At 41.1% G+C, this 26,765-nt stretch overlaps 1 protein-coding gene and 1 pseudogene across 2 annotated transcripts in view; both read left to right on the top strand.

The window, feature by feature from the left end:
• GALNT13 (polypeptide N-acetylgalactosaminyltransferase 13) overlaps positions 1–26,765 on the top strand; it is a 341,581-nt gene that overhangs the window by 221,048 nt on the left and 93,768 nt on the right. The gene's annotated exons all lie outside the window — the stretch shown is intronic.
• On the top strand, positions 20,367–20,481 carry LOC142017281 (U2 spliceosomal RNA; annotated as a pseudogene).

Here is a 26,765-nt window from a genome sequence, read left to right as displayed (position 1 = left end):
ACCCTCCTCTTTAGAGCTCCCCTTCAGTACTTTGAAGGCTGCTATTAAGGACTCCAAACCATGACCAAGCGTGCTCTCATAATATCTGCAGACACTTGATTTGTGGTTAGCATGAGTAACTACGGTGACCAAATGTTCTGATTTTACGGAGAGAGTCCAGTACTGAGCATTGTGCTATGTAGGCACCAGTTATTCCCCACTCTGTCCTTATTTTTCACGCTTATATCTGCTCCCCTTATGAATACTTTATGACAGCCAAGATATGCTTGTGCAAAAAATGGGTATGCTGAAAAAAAAGAGAATATTCTGAACACCTGAATTTTTTACATTTCCTTTCAAACATCCTGAAAGGTACTTAGTCAACCTATCTTCCATTAAAAGTATCACCAAAAATTTTAAAGGTACCACTCCCCTTCAAATCAACATCATCGTATTTGCAATATAAGAGTTACAGTTTTTTGTTATTCTTATCTAAAGTGGAAGAAGGTAGTAATGGGTTGAGAATAATAAAGATGCAGTTCTAGGTGAAGGACTTTTTGATATGATTTACCAGCATTTTTGACCAAATTAAGGTACAGTTATTAAAAAATTACCTATCATATTATATGATGTATTTTCCTAAAAGAATGAATAATTCCATGTTCTTTTCTCCCACGCAGTTGGATAATACATTAGGATCCCATTTCAAGGGCCACTGGAGCATGTTGCAATAAATTGTTTTAATAATATCAATTCAAATATGCAGTTTTGCCTTATGGGGCATAAAGCAAGGAAATAAAACCTTGAGCCTAGGGGGTCTGCCATTCTAGATGCTTTCACATTACATTTTAGCAGCTGGTGCCACAGGCAGGCTAGGGTTAGTTGTTTAATTCAGTTATGTTAAGCAAAAGGAGAGATAGTTCAGTAGTTAGAGCATTGGCCTAGTAATACACCCAAAATGTACAAGAAAATCACATTAACTTTCATTTTATTCTAAAATGCTTAAGAAAATACATTTTGAATTGGGTACATTATTGGTAAAAAGCATTATTATGTAAATGGTTGGGATAGTGGTATAGACAATGACATAGTTACATTATTCTATTTTTCAAGAAGGTACTGGAATGAAATTGCAGAATTGCAATAGTGATAATGGTTCCTATTACGAAAGAGAAATCCGTCAGCATTTCAGTTATGAAGATTAGCCAACCTGTGCCATTTTTATTTTATTCCCAGAAGCAAGCCCTTATTTACTGACCCCAGCTAGCAAAGTGCAGGGCGCTTGGATGTTTTGGGAAGCAGGTTTAATACAATATTTGCCAGAGCCAATGTAGGGTCTCTTCATCCCATGATTTTGTGTCATGCCTTGCTGATTTCCTTTGCTGCCTCCCCTCCCCATTCTGTTTTACTTCTTGTCTACTTGCCTTCCTTTGCCTCTCTGTTTAGTGTGGTGCTATCCATACTTAGGCATTCTCAGTTACAGTAGACTCCCATGTTGGGTTTTATCTTGTATGTTTTCTTATATGATATTCCCACTGACCTCAACTTAATTGGATGAGAGGGAATGTAGAACTGAGCTCAAGGAAGTCATATTTTTTTTTAAAAAGGCAGAATGGAAAGTATGTCCAAATTTTTCTAATTTTTCACCAGCTTGGCTTGTTTCCTCTTTACTCACCCAAACTTGAGTGTGTTCTCTGTCCAAACTCTTCCCGCTGCATGAGCTCTGTTAATCATGTGGCCAGTTATCTCGCTACCAATATATGTTAATACAGAACCAAAGATAGCAGAAAAATTTAGCTTTACTTACTAAAGTGAGTATTTTCTGTCCAGTCCTTACAGTGCAGACACTATGGGCCATCCACGTGGGTGCTTAGTCAGTGGGAGTTAGGGGGACCCAACAGTTCCCCAGAGGCCTTTTTCACTTCATTGACCCAGCAGTAGAAAAGAGGACTAAGGCTTTTTTTATCAATTGAGTGACAAGGCTTTTGTCATTTGTAGGTGCTTTAAAAACACCTAAAACCCTGAAGGACAAAAAAGTTGCCATGGTAAGTGCTAGTGTAAACAGCTCTTTGTTGGCATCAGTGCTCCCTTGCCAACAAAGCAAACACCATTTATGGTGGGTGGAGTGTTTTTGTTAGAAAAAATAGCATCTGCACTGCCAGAATGTTAGCGACATGGTTGCATCACCAGAAGCTGTGTTGTATGGACAAAGCCTAATACCCTAATGGTTGCTTGTTACATAGTTTGGTATCAGAAACAAAAAATCAATTTTATTTGCTTTACATATGTTATATGAGAAGATTAAATTTAAAAAATTAAAAATGGATGGAGCTCTTTTAAAAAGTAGCTGTATTAAGAATGGGGGTGTTGATAACATCTCATGACTGAGTGATCTTGTATTTGTTTGTGTTTCATTCTGGTAAATTTAAATAACCAAGTATTAGTAGCAGTGTTAGTCTGTATCTGCAAAACAATGAGAAGTCCTGTGCCACCTTATAGACTAATAGATTTATTGGAGCATGAGCTTACGTGGGCAAAGACCCACCTCATCAGATGCATGTGTCTGAAGAAGTGGGTCTTTGCCCATGAAAGCTTATGCTCCACTAAATCTGGTAGTCTGTAAGGTGCAACTGGACTTCTCATTGTTTTTTAATAGCTCATTGTCCCACTTCGGGAAGCAGAGGACACAATGAATCTCTTTGCTGGGTTGTGCTGCCAGAAATAAGTATTTCAAGGTGTGAGCAAGAGGCAAACAAATTATTTTCTCTGGAGATTTATCTCAAATACTGAGGAGGCCCCAAAGAATAAGGAAGCATAAAATTGGGATATTTATTAGATTTAGAATCTCTCCACAAAAGAAATCCACTATTTTTCCACAACATGTATTTTAAAGCAGTCTAATTTGTTCCAGCACAGCATGTGTTTGAAAAGGACGTCATGCGTGGTTATTTCCTAATTTACCTATGTAGGGTTTTCTTTTTCCCAGCGTGGTGAAAACTCTGCAGAGTTAGGTGCTTCAGATGTAAGATTGTGTTTTGATTGTTAATGAGATTAGTACAGTAGGAGATGCTGGAATATGGAATTTGCCACTCCATTCTGCAACAAAATTATTCATAAGAATATCTTAATGCTGGCTTCTGTGGTGATGTATTATTTAGCATGTGGATCTTTTCTTGATATAGTGAGCAGATAGATGATATCCTGCCTTAGGCAGGATGGAGGGAACATTAATGAGCCTCCTATGTTGTGAAGTGTTTAACAATTCCATTGTTTAGCTAAATAGAAAATGGCTTATTTGAAAGTTTTGACACACAAAGCCTTTGAGTGAGGCTTTTGTCATGGAGCACCTGTGCTTTAAGAGCTTAAGTGAACATTTTACAGCTTCTCGATAGGAACTTCTATTTTGGACAGTAAAGAAAAATGGATTTTTTCCCCCCCCGAAAAATGCTTTCTTCTGAGATCATGTTTGGGTTCTCTTGTTACTATGCTTACCATCACTCAGGAGAAAGCATGTAGGGTAAGAAGTTATTTTCACCACCCAAATCCATACTTTGTCAGCTAAGTAGATGTCACGGGGTTTTCAGAAATGACAAGCACTTGCTCATTCTATTAAAAAACTAAACAGTTGCAGTTGTCTGGCTGTTAGAAGGCAGGTCACTTGTACTTTGATGCACAAACGTATATATAATTAGGAGGTTGTCTCAATGCATAGTGCTGGTCAATGTCCTGTCTACTTGCTTGATGTGCAGGATCTGGATTGCCCTTTTCTACAGTAAACTCTACAGGAGGGGCTAAAAGGAAGGGAAACTATGTAGGGTGTCCAGTATCATCTCACAGTGTGGGTGAGAGCTATTTCTTGCTTCACAAAATGGACTGTGGGGCCAAAGTAACAACAGAATAAAAGTCCTTGAAGCCCAGAGTTTCTTAACTATAATTCCAGTAGGCTTGGCTTAATGTAAGTTACTTGCCTTATTTTGTAGGGTATGTCCGTACTTTCAGGGGTGGGGTGGGGGCACAGCATGCTGTGATCAATCCTTCTGGGCATCAGTTTTGCTTTGTGTGTGAAGTCATGGCAAAACTGATTTCTCTGGGCTCAGCCTTTGACCCTGGTACTCCACACTGATATGTGGCATAAGGGGCATCAGCGAGAGCTCGAAGATCCCTGAGCTACACCAGAGAAGAAGGTCAATCCTGATACATTGATTCTAGCTGTGCAAATGGTGTGGCTAAAATGGTGTATCTGGAGTCGACTTTGATGCCTAATGTAAACCAGGCCTTAGTGGACATAACTGAGAAGATAAATTGAAGATTAAGGTGCACCATGAGAGGTAGTGGAAACAAAATACCATGCTCAGAATAGCACTGCTGTTTCAAGCATGGTGTGTAGCCATAGGGTTGCTCTTTGGGATACAGATGAGTAGCCATAGCCTGAGTGTTATGGATCCCAGCGAACTGGATGGAGTATTTGGCCAGAATTGGGCAAGGTGTTCTGGATAAGCCAAGTTGAAAGTTCTTGGAGGAAATCTGAACAGTTGGCTCCATTGGAGTTCAACAACTTGCATTTTTCCTTGTTTTATTGGTCCCTGGGATTCCCTCAAAGTCCTCCACAAAAGCGGGAATCTGTGGGAACATTGATACAGTTCTAGCTAACTGGGCCAATAAGTGAAGTGCACCACTCTCAGCCTTGTCCCATACTGTGTGTGTGATTGGTGGGTGTCCCTCTATCTTCTCTGCCTCTGCCAGGATCGTGAAGCTTTACAACTATTGCTTCCTGTCTAACAGCTTTTATTCCTTGTTCAGTGGTCTGTTTTGCCATCAAGTTTTCTGACTAACCCTCTTTACGTTATAGACGTAGGTTAAGCCCTGTTACCTGCTTCACTGTGTTCAGAGTACAGACTGGAAGCATTTTCATCTAAGACAAATTAACGGCTGGTAATGAAAATTAAAGGGCTAAGTTATGGGTCTTTTGTCCCTTCAGGTGAGGGCCAAATGACATCATCCTGTTCCATTAATGTAATTTGAGTTTTGCCATAGATTTCAGGAAAGAAGAATGTTATGTTTTTCATTCATGCAAATTGCTTTGAGCAGAAGGTGCTATACAGTGCCCACAGAGGAACCATAAAGTCTGTCATGGAAGCCACCTCTGTTGACTAATTGTGCAGAGGAAATGGCATGCGTCATTGTAACACTGACAGCCCCTGGGTGTCAGTGGCCAGGATTGAACATGGGACCTCAGGAGCTAACTGAATGTGCAGCTAAAAGCCACATAGCTGTCAGCTAAGGCTGTAGCAGACACATTAATCTCTTTCTATGTGGTCTTAGTGCCACTGGATGGGACAGAACATGACATCCTGGGTTGGGGGGGCGGGAATACGTGGGTTACACAGTCACAAAAGGACAGCTCCCTGGGGCACTTCTTTTCAACTTCTCTACAAGCAAGCAACAGTGACCTTTCCTATATCATAGACTACCTCGAAAAATAAAGCATGGGGATTCAGCTTCTTCTTGGTTATCACTCGTCTATCTGTTTGTAGGTGACCAAATGATAAGGTCCTCCAGCTACCTCTCCATCTTGCATCACTCCATAATAGCAAGTGTCCCTGAACTTGCTGTCAAACTGTTTCTACCCACATGGGTTAGCTGGATTACAAACATCTTTCTGAGATGCTAAACAACTCACGTTCAAGGGTGAAATTAAGGCAGTGTGCCCAGGGGCAGTGCACTGATAAGAGAGTGTTTTGTGGGGGTTGGGGCTCCGAGTGCTACCAACCATTGGACACTGGTGAGGTTCCTGTGCTGGTGTTGGGCATGGGTGACTCACCCCTTCCTTTCTGCCTTTACTTCTGCTCTCCTCCATGCCCTGAGCCCAATGCCTAACACACACACACCCTGTGGCCCCCAGCCCCCTTGCCAAATGGGGGCAGGGAAGTGAGGCCCCAGCCCTAGTTGGCCTGAGTCAGCACCCACAGCCCCTGGGTGGCACAGCCGTAGTGCACCCAAGTTCCAGCCTAGGTGCTTGGGTAGCCGCCAGTGTGGTCCCTGCACTGTCAGCCCTGGGTAGCCTGGTATTATGGTGGCTGCACTCCCAGCCCCAAGATCTCTTCCACATGCAGACCCATTCCCTTGCTGACTCCTGTACCACCCAACCCCCTGTCCTAAGGTGACCCCCACCTCCTACACTAAAGTTTCTCACAGATACTGTCATGTCATAGCTCCCCCCCAGGGGAATTGCATTCTGACAGTACCTGTGAGAAACTTTAGTTACTTTCAGCCCTGCTTATACTGCACAAGGTAACTGCAAAAATCTGCTTTCAGCTCAGTGGATTTCCCTTCCTGGCCTCTGCTTTGTGTAAATATGTCTCTGCCCCAAAATTAGAATTTGGTCCAGGATAAAAACTCTTAAGTCATTATTACTCACTAGTGATTATTTAGGTGCTTAAAGGTTTGGATAAGTGTTCTATAAAGCTTTTTATGACTTAAAGATTTAATTTATATTAGTATTTCTGTGCTAAGAAAATTAGTATGAATTGGTGGCGTTCTATATTGTATAGTTCAATGTTAAATTGTGATTGCTTTTACAGACTTACATTTTGATTAAGTTTTTAATTACAGTAAGTTTAGAAGAGCTGTAGCTTTCTAAAGCAGAGAGTTAGAGGTTAGATTTATTAATTACTCCAGAAACAAAGCAAATGCTTTAGGCTAAGTGAAAGGATATTGAAAATACAAATCTAGCTGTCAGGCTTATTTAGAGACAATGTTTAATTACAAACCTATGTTCCTGTGTAAGCATTTATAATCAGTAAATTACTTTATCTTAAAAGTGAATTGAAGAAAATGCCAGTCACTCTTAAAATCACCACCCCCTCCTTGTTCTCTCCTCCCCCCAAATGCAATGTTATTAATTTTCATAATTGAACTCAGGCTTTCACGTATTTTAAATGCAGAAATCAAAGTAGAAGTATGAATAAAACATTAAATAAACTGATCATGCAGTCCTAAGATAGGCATAAGCTCTGAAATTTGTGGGAGTTTTGTGGCATGCATGCAGAGTGCAGACCTGCTGAAATAATTTGTATAGTGGGGGTGCTGAGAGCCACTGACCCAAACTGTGAATGTTTAGATGGTGGAAACTTGCAGCAGCATCACTAGATCTAGCAACGTTAGAGGACTAAGGGATCAAGCCCTGATTTTTTTTCCAGACTTGTAATACTTTTGTAACTAATCTATTCACTTTCATAGAGCTCAAGTTTTATTTTGCTCATATTTTAATTGCCAAAGCTGTATGTGTTGATTCTGCAGAAAACTTGTACCATTGAGAAACAGATCTAAAACCTGCCAGGCCAGATTCTGCTCTGTTCTACTGGTGTAAGTTCCAGGATCTGCAGAAGTACTCTTGATTTACATTGTAACTTTGGACAGACTTTAACATTTTGATTGTTGCAGGATTCAGGTGAAGGAAGAAATGGGTTTGTTTTCAAACACGTTTTCGACTATAACAAACAATACCATAAGACAAAACTAACATTTTAAATGAATTTTCACTATTTTATAGCTTTTTTAAAAAAAAGTCCATTTAAGTGACCAGTAATATAAATTATAGTGAATATGGTTAAAGTTTAAAAAAAAAAAGAAGCAGCTTTATTGCACATAAGGGTAATTTTCTCACATAGGTAGAGTAGTAGATGCAAGAAATCTCTCCATTGACTTCATGTCATAAAAGAAAAAGGAACATAGCAGAGCTGAGGTAGCAAGGTTAAGTTACAGCAATGTAGAAAATGTTACTTTTAAAGTTTTATATCAATTATTTTTCCTCATCAGTTTATCCCATCTGGCTCATCTTTTTTTCAGATAGTTCAGTAGTTGATACGATCTTTCTAAATTCAGGTGGGGTAAGTAAATGTACCACTACCATAAACAAGGACATTTCCAACGCAGTGAAGGAAACATATGACTAGCTGAATACATGGTTCTGTACGTTCATGTGTGCAGAAGGCCTTGCACAATAATCTCAACATCATTTTAAGATTATTATATAAAACTTAAATGGTTTGGGACTCCTACATTGGAGAGAATGTAGGCAATGAACTCCAGCAGTCGCGGGGTAATAAACTGATACAACAGAGAGTAAGTGATGATGACAACCAGCCCAAGTTAGGGAATGCTCTTTTTCACAAACATTTTAAGGGGGATGTTGGGTGTAGCCTGTTCATTTAATAAAATTTTCTACTTGCCTCCTTCAGGGATAAGCACAGTTGACGTTACTTACCTAGCTGGCAGAGGTGAGAAAGGCCTAATTAAAGGCTTGATCCTGCAACTACTAACAAGTAGTCATAGAGATATAATTTGAGTACTTTCTGTTCTGAAAAATCTAACATTAGTACTGCCAATTAGATCTGTGTTAATTTTTTGAGTTTGTGGCTGAATTGAAAAAATTATTTTAATTCAGTGATAAAAAGGTTAAGAATTTATGGTCAAGCAGAACATTCTGTTTGATCCAGAATGAAATGTTTAATATTTCTTTTGGGGGCAGGGATCAACTTTTTAAAATTTTGCAGTAAAATTCAACATGAAATGAAATCAAAATGTTTCATTTCAGAAAAATCAAAACCCAAAATGTTGGACACTCACACTGTCTCCCAGTTCTATTTCTGATCAAAATTTCTACCCACTTCACTTCCAACCAATTTTTTGCTGTCTTTTTATAAACCCAAACCTGGTAAATGTCACAGGAAAAAATCCAGGGAGAATATTCCCTCTAGCTCTAGTTCTGACTGGTAAAATACAGTAAGGTAGGATTACAATTCCTGGATGCAAATCATACCTTCAAGAAGAAAGAAGCCTGACAAAAACCTATGGTTTGTTTCCAGAAAGACTGGCCTGCCAGCCCGGGAGTCTCAGTCTTATGGTTCAAAATGAAATATGCTGGAAGTCAGCATCTTACTACGAAGCCCTTAACTTCATGAGAACACCCATTTGTTGTTAGGTCTGAGGTTAGAGGTTCCCCTAGTTCAAGAAAATTCTCTCTGTTAAATTCATTAATCCACATGTTGCTAAGGATTTTTTCTCCAGTTTGCCACTGCTCCCCTTCAGTAGCTGACGATAAGATCACCATGTTTCATCAGAGTAAAGCCTGAAAATGGAGAACATAGGAAATGAATACTTTCAAAGGGACTAATGTTTGTCTGTAGCTTCACTTAATAAGCAATCCTGTGACTAGTTAGAGACTAAAATTTTATTAAGTCTTGAGTTTTTGTGAAAGTGGGTTTTACCCAGAAAAGCTCATGACATAATCATAATAGAAAATAAAGTTATCAATCATAAAATGACCTTTGTTATAAGAAATGTGTAGGGGAAATACTAAGTAATGATGGCTTATTCTTTTATTGGTCATTTCTGGATGTCAGAAATTGTTCTTTATATTTTTAAAATTATTTTTATGTTTATGTGCAAAACAGCGTACTCATAGGCTATTAGTCTGTATGATACAGATTTCTAGATAATACTGTTAGAGAACAAAGAGAACTACATTAGTAATTAGTTCTCTGAAGCTCTTATCTATTGAGCACTTACTTACCTATCCTGTTCTGCTTTTGGAACTGATTCACTTCTGTACTTATGTCCTACAGGAAAGAGGCACTGATAGTTATTCACACTGTTGAGGTGTTAAATATAGCTGTTGATATAACCATGGAATACACACAATATTTATGCCTTGAGGCAAAAGTCTTGATGAATTGAGCTATGAATTACTGTCTTGAGGCTGTGTACCAGAGAAGTATGACTCCACTGATAACAGCAAACTGTCAGAGAGCTCAATTTATAGATAAAATCACTCTCCTCACCAAGTGCAGGATATAGGGTTCTAGGAACCAGAGTTTTGAAATAAGCACAACTTTAAATGATTTAATGAAAATCCCAAGTGCAAATTCTTGCAGACCAAGTTTTTGACAAGATGTAGCTTACAGAGTATGCCGATTTCCCCGTGTAATAGAGTCTAAGAGAGAATTAGGTGCCTATTTCCCTGCACTTACACTACCTTTGTGGACAGGCATTTTTCAAAGTCCATTTGCTATTCTGTTGTGAGGATCTGTTGAGGGATCAGCACAATATATTACTCTCTGATCTGTCTGCACTATTCAGACACACCATCTGAGCCCCAACCTGGATTATTCTATTTACGTTCCAAAATCCACAAACCTGGAAACCCGGACGCCCTATTATTTCAGGTATTGGCACCCTCACCAACAGACTATCCAGTTACGTGGACTCCCTCCTCAAACCCAATGCCACCAACGCTCCCAGATATCTACGAGATACCACTGACTTCCTAAGGAAATTACAAAACATTGGAAAAGTTCCTGACAACACCATCCTTGCCACCATGGATGTAGAGGCTCTGTACACTAATATTCCACACGAAGACAGATTACAAGCAATCAGGAATACCATTCCTGATGTCACCACAGCCAATCTGGTGTCTAATCTGTCACCCACAATTACTTCCAATGTGGGGACAACTTATACCTCCAGATTACTGGAACTGCTATGGGCACCCACATGGCCCCACAATATGCTGATGTATTTATGGCTGACCTGGAACAATGATTCCTCAGCTCTCGCCCCCTATTACTCATCCTCCACTTAAGATACATTGATGACATCTTTATAATTTGGACCCATGGTATGCAGACTCTAGAAGAATTCCACAGAGACTTTAACAATCTGCACAGCACCATCAACTTATGCCTCGATTACTCCATGCGAGAGAGACATTTCCTGGACACGATGGTACAAATCAAGGATGGCCAGATTGGTACCACACTCTACCAGAAACCCACTGATCGCTATATTTACCTACATGCTTCTAGCTTCCATCCTGCACACACAACCCACTTGGGGTTAAGTTACAGTTACAGTTAAGCCCTTAGGTACAATCATATTTGCTCTGATTCTACTGACAAGAGACCAAAAACTACAAGATCTTTACCAAATAGTCATAAACCTGAATTACCCACCAGGAGAAACAAAAAAAAAAACAAAAAACAAATCGACAGGGCCGGACGAATACCCAGAGACCAGCTACTCCAAGATAGGCCCAAAAAAGCCAAGAACAGAACACCACTGGTCATTACCTACAGCCCCCAACTCAATCCACTGCAACACATTATTAAAGACCTACAACCTATCCTTAATCAGGATGCCACACTCCAGAAGGCCCTAGCTGATAGGTCTGTTCTCTCCTACAGACAACCTCCCAGCCTTATGAGGATCCTCGCCCACAACCACAGTCCATACTGCAGGAACACCAGTCCTGGAATTTTTCCTTGCAGCAAAGTCCACTGCCAGCTTTGTCTACATATCTGTTCTGAAGATACCATCACTGGACCTAACCAGGTTATTCACAGAATCACGGGCACATTCTCATGCTCCTCAACTAACATCATATATGCCATCATGTGCCAACAATGCCCAGACGCTTTGTATATTGGACAGACTTCAAACTCTCTTAGACAAAGAATTAATGGGCACAAAACAGACATAAAAACACTCCTGATCCACAAACTGGTCAGCCATCATTTTAATGGAGTGAGCCATTCTTTTAATGACCTGAAGGTTTGCGTTTTACTGAAGAGGAATTTTCACAACAGATTGGAAAGAGAGGCTGCTGAACTCTCTTTTATATTCAAATTTGACACATTAACACGTGGTTTCAACCAGGATGGGAATTTTTTAGGTCATTATAGGGGCTCTTTTGCATACTTGGCTTAATCTAATTCTTGACTCTGTCCCACCTTATGCCCCTCTGCTCTCTGATGTGCTCACCTTGATCATTTTTTTCTGATTTGTCCACCTTGATTACTATTTTTGGTTCTTTGTGCCTTAAATATTGAGTCTGTTCTGGTATGGCTGTGATCTGAAGAAGTGGGTCTGTCCCATGAAAGCTCATCACCTAATAAATTATTTTGTTAGTCTTTAAAGTGCTACTGGACTGCTTTTTTGTTTTCATAGTATATAGACTGGCACGGCTTTCTCTCTGTTGCTACCCTTTTCTGTGCCAGTGTGATGGCTATTGCTACTGTTTGCAACCCCACATCTTAATCCGTACACTCCTAAGGCTAGAATATGGGATGCTCTTCACTGCAGAGTACAATATATCTATTTAAACTTTGTTTGCTTATGAAGTTTTATATAATGTCGTTTATAAATTGTGATCCTGCATTAAATGCATGAAATTTATTTTTTTCTGGGAGATAGTTTTCAGTGCACTGGTATGTTTTATAGCTTTGAGAGCCACTTAAATGCAAAGATCAGTGTTTTTAATTAACTTGTTACCCAACAACTTTGTATGAGAAAATATTGTTCCTTACTTTGGCCAAAGGTACCTAATTTAATGGGAAGCAGGTTTAAAACACACAAAAGGAAGATGTACTTTATGCAGCACGTGATAGGCCTGTAGAACTCCTTGCCAGAGGATGTTTTGAAGACCAGGACTTTAACAGGGTTCAAAAAGAACCAGATGAATTCATGGAGGTTAGGTCCATCAGTGGCTTTTATCCAGGATAGGTAGGAATGGCGTCCCTATTCTCTGTTTGTCAGAGGCTAGAAATAGATGACAGAAGACGGAGGGATCCCTTGATTACCTGTTCTGTTAACTCCCTCTGGGACAGATGGACCTTTGGTCTGATCCGGTATGATCATTTGTATGTTCTGATGTAACTGTAGTTTTGAGGTCTACTATAATACCCTCCCAAACTTGAAGATTAAGTCTATATGGATTGATTTAGTAATGTTGATTCTGAAGTGTAGCTTGGTCAAAATCTGCTAATTTCTCCTGCCCGACCAATAAACCTACCTCCTCCAATTATCTAATGAAAGTGCTTTGATTCCTTATAGACACAATATGGTAATTTAGCAATACTACATTAGGTTAAATATAGTGGATTCGTTTCATCTAGTGAAAAGGGGCTGTATATCTATATTTGCTACAAAAATGCAAAGAAGAGGGCAGTTCACCTTATATTGCCCTTAGTGTTGCAAATAGGCTGCTTACTAAGAAAAAGATTGGTCTGAGAATTATGATAACATATATGAGAAATCAAATCAGGATCATCCAAAATATCATTCATAAAAAAGAGAGGTAAACAAATTTTTAAAAGCTCAGTGAAAAACACTAACAAAGAGAATTTGAAAATAATGTAACTATAACATTGTGGTTAACAGCTCCCAAAGGAAGAGTACAGACATCTTTGAAACTCCCAAAGGGGCTTGAATCATAGATAAAGAGCTCCCTGAACTTCTCTTTTTTGGGTCAGTGGTTAGTGCCCAAGCAAATCATGAGCAAAATACTTTCTCGTTAGTGTTTTGAAATGTATCAGGTACCTCTAAAGCTCTGGTTATAGAAAAAACAAGTGTATGTTCTTAGGTGAAACAGTATTCATTAATTTACTGTGGAAAAACAGGTGGGCTGCTCATTACGGGTTCAATCCTGCCACCACTGAACTCAGTGGGAGTTTTGTCATTGAGTTCAATGGAAACAGAATTTGGTATGTTGCACCCTATTTCATTGACACCAAGGACTTGGCACTAGCATGGGTTAACCAGTTTTTGTACAACTGTTTACTGTATCTGTTTAGAAACCAATGCGGTTAGAGAGTTGCAATCCCCTAACATGATTAGAGTTGGAATGGAATAAGGATGCTTATCAGTATGTCTTATTCCCCTTGAGGCATGTTTATCCTGGTCTAATGGCATCCAAAGTAGGAGGTTGTATCATTTCATCTATGTGAGTTTTTAAGCTGATACAGTCATAGTGGAGCAAATACTGTGCAGACCAGTCTTTCCTCAGGTAACTGAGTTCCCTTAATTTTTCTTTTTCTTTTTTTTTTCTTTTTCTTTTTCTTTTAAAAGTGTTGGTAGATTTGGATTTTCCCATAGAAATGCCAAGAGAAAGGAATAGTTGTGTGCCTTCACATTTGCACACACTAGTTCTTTTTCTATTAGAAGTTACAAAATATTACAGAGAACTTTCTTTGGATGACATTAGATTAATGATACTGTAAGTTCTTTCTGGGATTCTTTTTAAGGCCTTTTCCACTTTGTTTATCCCCATTGCCTTGTCTCCCACTGGGAAACGTTTCGTCCAGGTTTTTCAGATCTATAAATCTGTTTGACTCCACATTTGTCACTCATTCTTTGGCATAATGCAGTGCGAAATTGATCTTACTTGAGTATAGGAGGTGAGTAAAGTACCATATAGCCATAATTACACAGAACGCGCTCCCTTTATATGCACCTCACATTATATTTACTATATATTATATCACATGTGTTTCTGTTGGCTTGGACACTTTGCAGGAGCTGATACCTGTGCAGCATGTTCTCTTCATGCATTGTCCAGGCTTGACTGCCTCTTCACGTTGCTAATGCATGTCAGCCACTTTTAATAAATGGATCCCTGGTGCTCTCCTGCTAATCTTAGCTGGCTCAGACCTTGTCTGTTTAGCCTGTTGACAGTTATTTCAGCCCAGCGATTTGTTTATATTCCTATTGCTATCCTCCAAAACAGGAGGCCTCTTTCATGTGTTAATTACTTATGTCAGGCCAGACCTATAGCTCTTAGGCTGCGTCTACACGTGCACGCTACTTCGAAGTAGCGGCAGTAACTTCGAAATAGCGCCCGTCACGTCTACACGTGTTGGGCGCTATTTCGAAGTTGAAATCGACGTTAGGCGGCGAGACGTCGAAGTCGCTAACCCCATGAGCGGATGGGAATAGCGCCCTACTTCGACGTTCAACATCGAAGTAGGGACGTGTAGACGATCCGCGTCCCGCAACATCGAAATAGCGGGGTCCTCCATGGCGGCCATCAGCTGGGGGGTTGAGAGATACTCTCTCTCCAGCCCTTGCGGGGCTCTGTGGTCACCGTGGGCAGCAGCCCTTAGCCCAGGGCTTCTGGCTGCTGCTGCTGCAGCTGGGGGTCCGTGCTACATATACAGGGTCTGCAACTAGTTGTTGGCTCTGTGTATCTTGCACTGTTTAATGAAAGTGTGTCTGGGAGGGGCCCTTTAAGGGAGCGGCTTGCTGTTGAGTCCGCCCCGTGACCCTGTCTGCAGCTGTGCCTGGCTCCCTTATTTCGATGTGTGCTACTTTGCCGTGTAGACGTTCCCTCGTTGTGCCTATTTCGATGTTGGGCTGAGCAACGTCGAAGTTGAACATCGACGTTGCCAGCCCTGGAGGACGTGTAGACGTTATTCATCGAAATAGCCTATTTCGATGTCGCAACATCGAAATAAGCTATTTCGAAGTTGGGTGCACGTGTAGACGTAGCCTTAATGTGAGAAAATAAACACCATTTATGTGAAATCTAAATACGTAGATTAAGATTTTTTTTTTACAAAAATACCTGTTTAAGACGATTAGTTCCCTCACCTTTCTATGCCAAGTATATCTATTTTTGGAATTCCTGCCAGCTTGATGTTGGATGTCTGAGGAGGTAGGTCACATTCACTGGGTATAGTAATATTTCAAGCTGTCATGTTTATACAATAGCTATTATAAATCCTATACATATCATTAAAAATCCCTTACAAGTTTGAAAGATCTGTAGGCACCAAACACTCACAAGCTATGCAAAGAAATATATCTTGTTGTTAAGTAAGTAGCTGTGGGCATAGAAAGGATGTGTAACAAAATATATAAGCAATACTCGCCTGTTCCATTTGTCCCTAGCTCCTTCTCCTCCAATTTGTATTCCCTTACCAGTCTCTTATCAGGTCAGTTAATAAAAAATATTAGGCATTTCATGTGTTTTAAGTAGTTTATAACTCTGTGTTTTTGTAGCCATCTTCCTATTATGATTATTACTCAATAGATTACCAACTCATTTCATTTTGGATAAAGGACAGCTGTGCAGATAGGGAATAGGCTGATGCTGTCATCATTAAAGTCCAGCAGTGTCTTTGTGCTGTATGTTGTTTTCCACTGTGAAATGTCTGTCTGTCTGTCTGTCTCACACCCCCCCCTCTTGTTTTCTTACCCTCCCCCACACTCTTGCCAATCTCACCTCTCCCAGTCATCTCACTCACCATCTATCAGTCATCACCATTTACCTTTTCAACCAGTCAATCTCATCATGTTTCACCTTACTCATCCTTTGTGGCTCCAAAAATGGAAAGCGATACCTCCAATGGCTTTGTGTGTGCAGACAGTTGCATGTTTTTACGTACACATTTGCATCAACGTAGGTTAAGAAAATTAGGCACATGATATTTCAAGATGTAACAGCTCAGTCACTATGGCTACATCTACACAAGAGGCCTCTGTTGACAGAAGTGGCTGTTGGAAGGGATTTTCCAGCAAAACTTATATCAACAGATTGTCTCTACACATAAAAGCAGATTGACAGAGAGCAGCTGGACTGCCCAGCCCTCTCTCGACAGAATAACTGCCGAGTAAGTTGGAAGCCATATCTGTCTACAAAAGGACCCCGAAGCATCTACACAGCTGTTTTGTTGACCAGAAACTATTGAGAGGGGTCTTATACCTGAACACGGAGAGGTAATAACTCTCTGCCAGCGGATGTGCCGAGTTCTGTCACCAGGCTGTCTATGAAGTACCTTTTGTGTGTAGACACTCTGCCAGTTTTTCCGACAAAAACCCAGTTTTGCCAGAAAAATCCTCTTGTGTAGATGTAGCCTATATGTCTTTGCTGCATAGGTAAGCCACATTATATTCTTAATATTCCATAGGGGGTAAGCCACTTCATTTTCTGAACAATCAGAATAAAAATAACACATAATACCTAGTCTACGTAATCTAAGATAAATGCTAAATTACTGTGTTTTCAGAGCACTTTAAATAAAATGTTTTTGGGAAATTTTAAATATACTAATTTTAAAATATTAATTTGGGATTGCAAAATATGAGTTTGTTTTACCAAGATACATTCAGCAGACAATGTGTAATGCATCTTTTCTAATGTTGTTATATCCCAGCGTTTATAAAGGCTGTGTTATGTAATGAATTAGAAACTGCGATGAACATATTTTCACTCTTTCCTTCAACCATTTTGAAAGTCAGTGTTTAAAAGATGGCCAGAGTTATGCAGTGAAATAACTCCAAAATAAACCCCCTTAACCTGTGGCATTAGGACTTGATTTTATAATGGGATATGTAGGGCTAATCTCGTGTGCCTCCATAGCAGGACACTTACATACTGATTCAGGTTTAAAAACAACTGCTTAGAATAAGGTTGCTACTCCACATGCACAAAGCATTTTTGGCTTCTTTTGCAACTTAATATGGCTGTTGTGGATACAGGCTGCATAATAAGAAATGGGTTCCCGTCAATATATTCCTCAAAGATTTAGAGAATAGCAAAGAGTACTTACAAAGATTGTGGATGATATCTAGCTGGGAGGGGTTGCAGATGCTTGGGAGGTCAGAATTAAATTTCAAAAAAGAACTGGAGAAGCTGGAGAACTGGCCTGAAGTAGATAGGATGAAATTCAATAAGGATAGTGGCAAAGTATTCTATTTAGGAAGGAGCAATCCACAATTACAAAATGGAAAGTGACTGCATAGGAAGGTGTACTGTGGAAAGGATATAGTGGTATACACATTTCATTCAAGATTTTCTATCAAACTTTTCACATATTTATCTCTGTGCCATCACTGGAGATACACTTCATTATGTAGAGTGAAAATTAGTTCTGTATATATTCAGATTTTTTGGTACTGGCATCCAGATCTTATATGCATGCAGGTGGACCTCTGCACCCACATGGAGCTCCTCACAGGAACTGGGCCTAAGTATGTAAATATCTCTCTTAATATAATGCTTTTTTGGTATTTCCTGTAATGACTATTAATTCATACATTCCAAGGCCAGAAGGGAACACTGTGAAAATCTAGTCCAGTGGTTTTCAACCTATGGTCCACAGAGCTTTGGAGTTCCTCAGGACATGGCTCAGATTTTAAAGGGTTCCATATATTTATTCAAAATTTTAAGGGGATCTGCACTTGAGAACAGGTTGAAAACCATTGAACAAATCTGATCTCCTGTGTAGCCAGGTCATAGACCTTCCCCAAAATAATTCCTAAAGTAAATATTTCAGAAAAATATCCAATCTTGATTTAAAGATTGTCAGTGATGGAGAATCCACCACAACTCTTGTTTTATTTGTTCCAATAATTAATCACATTCACAGTTAAACATATATGCCTGATTTCAGTTCTGAATTAGTCCAGTGTCACCTTCTAGTCATTGTCAACTTATGCCTCGATTACAACATGCAAAAGATACGTTTCCTGGACACTACAGTACTAATCAAGGATGGCCTGATCAGCACCACACTGTACCGAAAACCTGCTGATCGCTATACTTATCTACACCTTTCTAGTTTCCATCCTGCACACGTGACTAGATCCATTGTTTACAGTCAAGCTCTTAGGTACAATCGCATTTGCTTTGATCCAACTGACAGAGACCAAAAACTACAAGTACTTTACCAAATATTCATAAACCTGAATTACCCACCAGGAGAAGTTAAAAAAAAAAAAACAAATCGATAGGGCCAGACGAATACCCAGAGACCAGCTACTCCAAGATCGGCCCAAAAAAGCCAAGAAGAGAACACCACCTACAGCCCCCAACTCAGACCACTGCAACGAATTATTAAAGACCTACAACCTATCCTTAATCAGGATGCCACACTCCAGAAGGCCCTGGGTGACATACCTGTTCTCTCCTACAGACAACCTCCCAAACTTATGAGGATCCTCACTAACAGCCACAGTCTATACCCCAGGAATACCAGTCCTGGAACCTTTCCCTGCAACAAAGCCCACTACCAGCTTTGTCCACATCTCTTCTCTGGAAATACCATCACTGGACCTAACCAGGTTACTCACAGAATCACGGGCACTTTCTCATGTTCCTCTACTAACATCTATATGCCATCATGTGCCAACAATGCCCAGATGCTTTGTATATTGGACAGACTTCTAACTCCCTTAGACAAAGGGTCAATGGGCACAAAACAGACATCAAAACACTCCAGATCCACAAACCAGTTAGTCAACATTTTAATAGAATGGGGCATTCTGTCAATGACCTAAAGGTATGTGTGTTACTGAAAAGGAATTGTCGCACCGTTTTGGAAAGAGAAACAGCCAAGCTGGCTTTTATATTCAAATTCGGCACATTAACACATGGTGTAAACCAGGACAGGAACTTTCTGACTCACTATAGGGGCTCGTCTGCATACTTGGCTCAATCTAATTCTTGACCTCCCCCCCCACCCCCCACTCTCTGATTTGCTCACTTTGATTATCTTTTTCTGATTTGTCCTCCTTGCTTACTGTTTTTGGTTCTCTGTGTCTTAAATATTGAGTCTGTTCTGGTCTGGCTATGGTCTGAAGAAGTGGGTCTGTCCCACGAAAGCTCACCTAATAAACCATTTTGCTAGTCTTTAAAGTGCTACTTGACTGCTTTTTTTCTTCTAGTCATTGGAGTGTGTTATGCCTTTCACTGCTAAATTAAAGAAACAATTATTAAATTTTTGTTCCCCATGTAGGTACTTGCACTGTAATCAAATTACTCCTTAACCTTCTCTTTGTTAAGCTAAAAAGATTGTTTCCTGAGTCTATCAATTTAGGGCTGTTTTTTTAATCCTTTAATTATTCTAGTGGTTCTTTTCTGAACCTTCTCTGATTTTCAAAATCCTTCTTGACCTTACTGACCATTTGTTTTTATTATTGTTGGCTACTGAAAGTCATACTTAAATAATATGTGTATGGTGGATAGGACAATAAAAACAGAACTGTGCAAATACTGCAACATATTTCTGTGTTTGAACTTCTAATTAAGTCACCGGGAGTAGCCCTTAATGTGTGTATTGACACCAAATGTTACAAAAATGAGTTTACTAGGTAGAATATATGGAAACAGAAAATTTAGGCAAATAGCGTATGATATTTGTGGAAAGTGAATACTGAGTTCATACATGAAACTGTTCATATCAGAATATTTATTTGTGTCAAATTCATCCAATCAGATGACAGTGCATAAATTTTGTGGCCAGTGCATTCAGTTAAAATGAATCAAATTCAAATGTGTATATGAAACGTTCTCAACAAACTCTTCACAGATGATCTTCAGGTCAAGAATTAGTCACTTAAATTTCTCAGTGACTAATTCTGAAAATGCAAATTTGAGAAAAATTACAACCTGTTCCTGAATAGGGAAAAATGTGTTAACGTCTTTGAATAAAATGCTGTTCCATTAATACTTCAATTTGTTGTTGACACTCTGATATATTCTAAGTGGAAATATGAATCTCAGATTCTTTGCTGAAAGCTTAATAACTGTAGAAATATACTTGATCTTAGCCCTCAGCCTTTTTAGGGCTAAGATCAAGTGTAGTTTCTGTTATCAGTGTAATGCCTGGTATGTTCTCTCTGTGAGAGCTGTGTATTACATAGAAATATAGTGTACTTTACTTCAAAACCACTAATTTTTTGCTAATGTAGTAAGGAAAGATACACAGATGTAATGTCATTGCAGAAACTGTGAATGGAAAATGTCCAATGATTAAGGTTTTACATTTGTTAGGTCGTCTTACGCATCACTTTGAGACTAGTTCCCTATAGTACATGCTCTAGTTCTTCAGTTAAGGTTTAAATTCACTTCTGACTGAATTACCTGAAATTAAGAAAAAGAATAGCATTATTACAGTTCCTTTTAATCTCTAAAACACTTAATAACGTTTTGAACAAAATATGCCTTGTGAAGTATCATTTTTAAAAATCATAATCTGCTGATCATTATTGTCCTGGTAAAATGTGTGGCAACATTGTAAATTAGTATGACTTTACTAAATATGCTCCAAGTATAGAAAAGCAGGCAAAAAAGCAATCCCCCACAGGTAAAAGGCTGTCATCATCTCACTCAGATACCTACATAATCAAATGGATTATCACCTGGTTAAGCATCCATTCTTTGATAGAAAGAAAGGAGTCAGAGACAGAGACAGAAAACATCTTCCCACTTTTGTTGGATTGTACAGGTGAGTGATGGGGAAAAAGGTCTCGGATGGAAGAGGAAATGCAGTAGTGGATCCTTAGCGGGGCCAGGGCCATCATTTGGGCACCCATAGGTTCACCCACTTTCAGGGAGTTTCTTCCATTCCTGCCCAATGTGTTATCGAACCAAATTACCCAAAGTCATAGAAAGAATTTATAAGGCTCAGAATTAGAATTATGCTGACATCACTAGAATATACTTCTCCCAGTACAGTAATAGGTGATGGCTCTTCTCATGAATAGCATGCCTATTTATACACTATATAATACAATGATATACATACCAAGACCATCATGTAGTTACATCTGATGAAGTGGGTCTTTGCTCATGAAAGCAATGCTCCAAAAAAAATCTTTTAATCTATAAGGTACCACAGGACTTCTCATTATTAAAGCTTAATTTCTAATATAAGAACTAAGTTCATTGTGAAAACTAAACTCTTGTTTGCTGCATCGTGGATGAAACAGTGCTTGGAAGGTCACAGACTGAGAGTGGAATAGCTGGGATAAGTCACAAGTAAAATTGAATGTAGTCACCTGAGGACAAAATCATGACTTATCACGTGCTGATACGTCATCGCTAGTTGCAGTCTTTTTTCAATAAGTCCCTACTGAGTTTCAGGGGTGGTTGTTCTTTGGAAAGATATGTGGAAATGTTGCACTGCTTGACAATAGTGAGTGTTGTTATGATCTATCAGTCTCATGGGCATCAGCCTTTACATTTAAAAATTTGCCCACAGTTTGGAAAGAAAACATTGACATTTCATACATGCACTTTCATTTAGTTCACATGCATAAAGTATCGTTGAAAATAATTTGCTGTACATGCCATAATTCGCTGACAGAAAAAAAATTAGACTAAGTGTTGAAGCATGGGATTTAAATTTGAAAGCCATCCCATTTAAACAAGAACAAGTTTGTGCATATTAACAGTGGAAATTGAATTACTAGAGTTCTTGATATAAATTCTACATTCCAAAACTTGTTTGAACAGATTTGAACAGCAGTAAATTCTCTTTCGCTGTCTGAACTTCTCTCCTTTTGCGTAAACAAGGAGAAGCAGCTCAGATTGATGGCTCATTCTGAAATGCCTGGAAGGGTTTTGTATGTTCACACTGCTCAAAGCTTATCACTGACTAGAAATTTGACACATTTCTTCAGTATACTATATAAAATGCATTTTACATGCATTTTCTTGCTTTCAGAGTAAGTTGACTATTAAACTCCAATTTTAACAATAGCTGGCTTGACTTAAATTTCAATCATATAGACAGTAATAAAACTGGAATGTTTACAATCCATTATTTTGAAATAATGAGTGTGTAATATTGCATCCACAAGCCACAGATTTAAATTATGATCTTACAGAACAACATGCAGTATAAGATGTCCTCAGTATAGTACATAAAATTATGTACAGTAAACTCTTTCATATCCAGCATTCTATCATCTGGGACTCTCATTTTCATAAGCAATATTTTAACCATAAGTAAATTTTAGTTATGTTTTTCATAAGTACAGTATAGTGCTAGTAAATACAAATAAATACAGCAAATACAGTATAAGTTTACAGCATACAGTACTACTGTTGGTAAAGCACTCTGCATACATTTTTGAATAGTAACAGAGAGAAAGCCGTGCTACAACCTCTCAACCTGATGAGGATTCTCACCAACAGCCACAGTCTGTACCTCAGGAACACCAGTCCTGGGACTTTTCCTTGCAACAAAGCCTGCTGCCAGCTTTGTCCACATATCTCTTCTGGAGATACCATTACTGGACCTAACCAGGTTATTCACAGAATCACAGACACATTCTCATGTTTCTCAACTAACATCATATATGCCATCATGTGCCAGCAATGCCCAGATGCTTTGTGCATTGGGCAGACTTCAAACTCTCTTAGACAAAGAGTTAATGGGCACAAACAGACATAAAAACACTCCTGATCCATAAACCTGTTAGTTGGCATTTTAATGGACTGGGCCATTCTGTTAATGACTTAAGAGTTTGCGTGTTACTGAAGAGAAAATTTCACAACACCCGTCAAAGAGAGTCTGCTGAACTCTTTCATATTCAAATTCAACACATTAATACATGGTTTGAACCAAGATTGGAATTTTCTAGGTCACTATAGGGGCTTGTTTGCATACTTGGCTTAATCTAATTCTTGACTCACCCATTCCCCCCCACCCCTCTACTCTCTGATTTGCTCACCTTGATATTTTTTTTTTTTGATTTGTCCACCTTGATTACTGTTTTAGGTTCTCTGTGCCTTAAATATTGAGTCTGTTCTGGTATGGCTATGGCCTGAAGAAGTGGGTCTGTTCCACGAAAGCTCACCTTATAAATTATTTTGTTAGTCTTTAAAGTGCTACTTGCCTGCTTTTTTGTTTTGATTGCATGCATTTTTCTTCTTCTTAATATCTAATCTTGTTTTTCTTTAGTGTCGTGCATTGCTAGGTATACCTCTGTTATCCAGAATATTTGAATATCTGGCAACCTCCCCGTCCTGCAGCTGCTAGATATGAAGGAGTTTACTCTATATTTCTTGATTGCAAACAAAGATTCCAAGCTATAAGGCTATAAGGGGCCACAATGATCATCTGGTCTGTATAGTCCATAGGACTTCCTTGAATTAATTCCTGAATTGAATTAGAGCATATCTTTTAGGGAAAAAAAATCAATCTTTAATTAAAAACTGCAAGTGAATCCACCACAAATCTGTAGCAAATTGTTCCAATTGCTAATTACACTGTTAAAAACTTGCATCAATTTTCCAGTTTGATTTTGTCTAATTCAGTTTACAGTCATTGGATCTTGATATATACCTTGCTCCACTACAAGGGGGAACCAGTATTTTTGTTCCTGAAGTACTTACTTAGAAATTGTGATAGCTTCTATATTAACGTTAATCTATTATTTCTAATGCTCAATAGATTGAGCTCTAGGAGTTTGTTAACATGAGGCATGTTTTCCAATCCTTCAAACATTCTTACAGCTCTTCTGTGAACCTCTTCCCAGTTTTTTGGTATCCTTTTTGAACTGTGGAATTCTGAACTGGACACAGTATTGCATTAGTGATGTCAGATACAGAGATATTCGAGCATTCTTACTATAACTGGGTAAATCGTTGATTTTTTCATTTGAGGAGGCAGTGTTGGCACATAATATCTTTTATTGGCCCAACTTCTGTTGTCAAAAGAGACACTTAACAGATCTGAGCTACGTCTACACGTGAATGCTACATCGAAATAGCTTATTTCGATGTAGCGACATCAAAATGAGCTATTTCGATGAATAGCATCTACACGTCCTCCAGGGCTGGTGCCGTCGACGTTCAACATCGACGTTGGGCAGCACCACATTGAAGTAGGCGCTGCAGGGGAGCGTCTACACGCCCAAGCGGCACACATCGAAATAAGGGTGCCAGGAACAGCTGCAGACAGGGTCACAGGGCGGACTAGCACTTCCGGGGCAACAGCTAGCTGCTCCCTTAAAGGGCCCCTCCCAGACACACACAGCCTGCACAACACGCGGTCTGCAGAGCCATCGGCACGCACACCTCAGCGAAGCAGTTATGGATCCCCAGCAGCAGCAGCAGCCGCCAGAGGTCCACCCAGCCGCCCCTGCAGGAGCAGTGCTTGCCCTGCTCAATGCCGTGCAGGAGGCAGCTGATCACCTTTTATTCGTGGAAGAGGAGCTGCCCCCAGGGGAGGAGGAAGCAACCCCAGACCCTGCTGTCCTCCGCCCCCGCCCCGCCGCACACGCCGCCGGCTGTGGAGCTACCCCGCGAGCACCGACTGGTGGGAGTGGCTGGTGCTTAGCGAGTGGGACAACGACCACTGGCTCCAGAACTTTCGTATGAGCCAGCAGACATTCCTGGAGCTCTGCCAGTGGCTCACCCCCGCACTGAGGCACCAGGACACTGCCATGCGGCGTGTCCTCAGTGTGGAGAAACGGGTTGGCATCGCTGTCTGGAAGCTGGCCACTCCAGACAGCTACCGATCTGTGGGGCAGCAGTTTGGCGTCGGCAAGGCCACCGTCGGGGGTGTCCTCATGGAGGTAAGAGGACCCACGGGGAGGGGAGCCCTGGGGGGGGAGGGCCAGACACACCCTACACACCCCTCATTGGTGCTCTCCCATGTCCTTCCCCTGCAGGTCGTCCGCGCCATCAACACCCTGCTCCTCCACAGGCTCGTGCAGCTTGGGGACCCGGATGCCACCATCACGGGGTTTGCCACCCTGGGCTTCCCAAATTGCTTCAGGGCTCTGGATGGGACCCATGTCGCCATCCGAGCTCCGGAGCACAGCGGAGGACGCTTCCTGAACAGGAAGGGCTACCATTCGGTGGTCCTCCAGGCCTTGGTGGACAGCTGGGGCTGCTTCCTGGATATTTATGTTGGCTGGCCTGGCAGCACCCACGACGCCCGGGTATTCAGGAATTTGGGCCTGTGCTGCTGGCTGGAGGCGGGGGCCTACATCCCCCAGCGGGAGATCCCTGTGGGGGACACCACGATGCCCCTCTGCGTCGTCGCAGACGCAGCGTACCCCCTCCGTCCCTGGCTCATGCACCCTTACATGGGCTATCTCTCAGCCAGCCAGGAGCGCTTCAACAAGCACCTGAACCATGCGCGCCAGGTGTTTGAGCGGACTTTTGGCCGCCTCAAAGGGCGCTGGAAGTGTCTCCTCACCTGCCTTGATGCGGGCCCCACCAACATCTCCCAGATTGTGGGCGCGTGCAGCGCACTTCACAACCTGGTGGAGAGCAAAGGGGAGGCATTCTTTCAGGGCTGGGCTGTGGAGGCTGGCAGGGCTGACGTGCAGCCACCCGCTGCCCCCAGTCGCCAGGTGGACCCCGAGGGGACCCGGGTCTGGGAGGCCCTGCGGGCCCATTTCAACTAGGCCGCAGGGTGAACGCTGGCAGGCCCCCCAGTGAACCCCCCCATCCTCCACAACACTTCGTGCCCCTATGCACACACCACAGACCACCCAAAAGCACCCCCCCCGCACTTTTCTTGCAAATAAAAATAGACCTGTTGTTCTTAAAACCACAGAATGGTGAATTCTCTTATTATTACTACAAATATATATATTATATATGATAAACAGTGGAACACAAGGAAGGGGAGAACCATTTACATGGGGGGCAGGTATCTTAAAAGAAGAGGGGTCTAATACAAACTATATACACAATAATAGGGATATGTACAAAAGGGGGGGGGCACGTCCTGGGCCCCGCACCCCCTACTGTCCAGCGCTTGGGGTTGGCGGGCGTGACCCTCGCCTCGGCCTCAGGCCTGGCCGAGGCTGGCTGGGGGCCGGGCAAACCGGCAGATATGACCGGGGGGTGTCAGCAGGCCCCAGGTCCCCCTCGGCGGAAGGCCCCGTGGTGGCGGACAGCGGGTGGAGCAGCGGGTGGAGCGGGCAGAGTGGCGAGCAGCACGGCATGGGGGGCCAGGTAGTCTGCTATGCACTCAAAAGTGTGCAAAAAGGCCCCCCATGCCTCCTGGCGCCAGGCCAGTGCCCGCTCCTGCAGTTGCAGGCGCCGCTCGTCCACCCGCAGCCGCTGCTCCGACACCTCCAGCTGCTGCCGGAGGGTTGCGAGCAGCTGGGGGTCCATCGCTGTCCTGTGGTGGTGGTGGCTTCACCGTCGGCCCTGCCCTGGGGCTGGTCGGTGCTCCGCTGAGGGGCTGGCCTGC

Source organism: Carettochelys insculpta, chromosome 8 (genome assembly GCF_033958435.1).
Source record: "Carettochelys insculpta isolate YL-2023 chromosome 8, ASM3395843v1, whole genome shotgun sequence".
NCBI lineage: Eukaryota > Metazoa > Chordata > Testudines > Carettochelyidae > Carettochelys > Carettochelys insculpta.
Note: the sequence above shows the minus strand (reverse complement) of the source record. Positions and strands in the feature narration are given on the sequence as shown.